The sequence below is a fragment of the Microtus ochrogaster genome, chromosome 15, assembly GCF_000317375.1.
Source record: "Microtus ochrogaster isolate Prairie Vole_2 chromosome 15, MicOch1.0, whole genome shotgun sequence".
Lineage (NCBI taxonomy): Eukaryota > Metazoa > Chordata > Mammalia > Rodentia > Cricetidae > Microtus > Microtus ochrogaster.
In genome coordinates, this window is record NC_022017.1 from 28,473,327 (window position 1) to 28,476,784 (window position 3,458).

At 49.2% G+C, this 3,458-nt stretch overlaps 1 long non-coding RNA gene across 1 annotated transcript in view; it reads right to left on the bottom strand.

Annotated features, from left to right (window-relative positions):
• Positions 1–26: 26 nt before the first annotated feature.
• The window catches only part of LOC113456752, a 34,839-nt gene continuing 31,407 nt past the window's right edge, over positions 27–3,458 (bottom strand). The window contains exons 3-4 of the long non-coding RNA XR_003377498.1: positions 1,691–1,794; positions 27–308 (exon numbers count right to left, since the gene is read on the bottom strand). This is a non-coding gene — a long non-coding RNA (uncharacterized LOC113456752). The remainder of the gene's footprint in view (positions 309–1,690; positions 1,795–3,458) is intronic.

Genomic DNA, 3,458 nt, shown 5'->3' on the forward strand with positions numbered 1-3,458 from the left:
GTGCGCCACCACCGCCCGGCTGTTTTCTATTCTTTAAACTTCTTTGAGACATTGGGTTTTTTTTTCTCAATCTTTCCTGCCCACCTCCTTTCAGAACCTCTCGTCCTCTGCACCACCCAAAGTTCCTCGTTTTTAACATCAATGTTAACTGCCATAAATCCCCCTCTACTCACTGTCTCTGAGGTGGTGCTGTCAGCTTGGCACAAGCTAGAGTCCTGTAGGAAGAGTCCACAGTGCACTTCTTTATTAACCAGTGATGTGGGAGGGCCCAGCTCACTGTGGGTGAGGCCAGCCCTGGGCAGGGGGTCCTGAGTGATATAAAAAATGACACTGATGAGCCAGGAAGCAGCACTCACTCCTCCATGGTCACTGCATCAGTTCCTGCCTCCGGGTCCTGTCCTGAACACTCTAGGTTCCACTCAGTTTCTACAACCTCTATGGTCTCAGTCTGGCCAAACTATTATTCTCCTGTATCTTTTATAACACAACCCACAAACATTTTCTTTAGTGTTAAATGTGCATCAGGTTCTACAGAATCTCTGTAGCTCACTGTTTCTACTACATATCTGTTTCATGTGGTCCTAATGTGAGCCTTGTGGTCCAGCACACATCCCTACGTGTCCATCAACGCTTTGTGGTCCAGCACACATTCTTACAGGTCTATTAGACTGGTGTGGTCCAGCACATCCCTGATCTGTCTCTTCCACACAACAGGAAGTCACAGTATCAGAGTCCTAGGAACGCTGTGTTCCTGGGTCTCTCACTAACGCACCATCTGTACAATGTGCCCAATGTTTCCAAATGTTCTCCTCGGCCAACATGAGTACTTTTAAAGCAAAGACCACCTATGCACAGCTGCCCCCATTGCTGTGGATCCTTGGGATCTAAGCCCTCCATTCTTAGAACTGACTCTTTACTCTTCCAAGCCATTTCCCTCTTGACCTAACTGATATGGTTCTGTGGTTTGAGATGCCATAGGTAACATTTTATTATAATTCCCTAAGCTCCCACTGTGGCCTCAAAACATATAAGGTGAAGTAACCATCCTGAAACAAAGGCTTCACCAGCCCCAAACAACCCCAGGCCTTCCTGTGCCCAAATCAGCTTTCCCAAGCATCACAGTGACCCCAGTGAGTCACATCACTCTTCCCATGCTGACTGGCTTTGCACTTCCCACCATGCTTAGGGAAAGAAAGCACAGAGCTAGGAATGGTTCTAGGTGTCACTGTTGGTCTTCACTCCAGTGATGCCAGGCAGTTGAAGCCAGCAAAGGGAAAGGGCACACAGGACAGTCCAGGACAGACATGCCCAGCTTCTATTTGTCCTCTACCAGTAGAGTTCAAAGGACAGTGATAAAGTATTTGTTGACAGGTATTGAAAGAATTTGAACTTGAAGCACCCCTGAGCCCAGATGACCAGGGACTTCAAGTTCAAGTTTGCTGTTGCAGACACGGCACACCTGTGCAGCTGACATGAATACCAAGACCCCAGTCTCCAGAAGTCACACTGATCTTACAGGACACAAGTGTTCACGTGGCTGAGGGGCCATGGACTGAGGATGAAGGGAAGCAAACAGTGCTAGCAGGCAGATGTTACCAGAGCATCCAGGTCATCTCCCATGAGCTGGTGACACACAGGAACCTGTACAACATACAGCGTGTGACACCCCTCACCTGCTCCGTGCACTTACCTCTCAGGGCCTCACTCAGCCTGAAGTAGGAAGATCAGACCCAGTCAGCACCATGGCTTCTCTTTCACGTCATCATACGTGACACACAGAAGAGAGGTGGAGACCTGAGGAGAGGCAGAAGGTGTGACAACTAGCATCCAGGCCTAATCAGGAGGTCTCAGAAATCATCCTGGTAGGGTCCTGGAGCAAACCAGGAGGAAGCCACCAGCCTGAGCCTGAGTGATCAGAGCACAGTTGTCTCTGTCTCTTCACTCCTGACCACACCCAGGCTGGTGTCCTGACTAAGATTCAGGCCAAGTTGGAGCTGGAGAAAGACCCTTGTCTGTGCTCCAAACTAAGGTGTCAACCTGCTTAACTGGGTCATGAACGGAAACAGGGAGCAGACTTGGGTCTTCAGGATGCCAACAAGCAAGGAGTCCTCTCAGGCCCTGGTGACATAGATGTGGCCAGAGAAGGGGGCAGCAGGTATAGCCCAGAGGAGATGACCCAGTGCCCATTCGTAGCTGAGGGCTGCATGTTGTGGACTCGGCTCAACTCCTCTAATTCGGTTCCTGTCTCCCTTCTGCCACACTGGAGGATGCGGCAGAGAGCACCTGCCTGGATTCCACTGAGACTTCTGAGTCTTTGATCTTCAGAGGTCTGCATCCCCAGCAAGGACACAGTCTGCACCTTCACTGACCCTAGGGATTCATGAGTTGGCATATGTCGTATTCCCAGCAGTACCCAGCACGGAGGTAACATTTGTTGAGAAACTCATCTTTCCATTTTCCTCAGGGCTGCCCATCCTAACCAGAGGCCTCGTCCATGAAGAGGACTCTGCCTACACAGCTCCATGTGGAACACAGTTAGGAGAGAGACTGACCAACCAAGAAACAAAGGCTGAATCAATGACAGAGACCATCCTGTGACAAGAACCTGACCCAACATTATTGCCTCCAGGGACCCTGACAGTTGTTGACATTTTCACAGCTTTCTCAGGTCTCATGTAAGAAGTGCCTGACTCTGAGTCTGGCCTTCTTGATCAATTCAGTAACCTCCAACCTGTCCACAAGACCCCACGGGCTGTAGTCACTTTCCTCCCACTGCTCCTCACTAACTACAAAATTGATCAATGGCACTTGCTGTCACAGCCAAGTGGTGTGTTCTGCAGTGCCTATAAGTTCCTTGTGTCCTGCTCACAAAGTAACCCTGAGCCTCTAGGGTGGTCTGACCCCAGCATACTGGGTGGTCTTGTGAGTCAACTTGACACGAGCTAGAGTCATCGGAGGAAGGAGCCTCAGTTGAGGAAATGACTGCATGAGGTCTGGAACCCATTTTCTCTTTTATGGTCAATGGCACCATGAGGAGAGCCAATGAGAGGCTGGCAGTGAAAGTGCAGCCCACTTACAGCAGAGACCCATGTTGTGGAGATGTCAGCACCACGGGACAACAACAACCAAGAAGAGCAGCAGCAGTGAAGTGGAACCAGCAGGAGCCTAGCAGACAAGCTGTGTGTGCTGCAAGGGCAGAGCTGGAGAATGACCCAAGCCTTTCTAGGAGTCCAGCAGACTGTGAGTTGAGCCCAAATAATTGGACACTGAGTTATTTATATGGTTGGAGTTTGGTTTTGCTTGGTTCAGACTCTGAGAGGGCCCTGGTTCTTCTCTCTTAAAAAAAGGTATTTAATTTTGATTTTTAAAGGAGCCCACAGATGAAACACTTGAACTTTTAAAGAGACTGGATATTTTAAAGAGACTGAAATTTTAATGACTAAATTGTAAAAACTGTG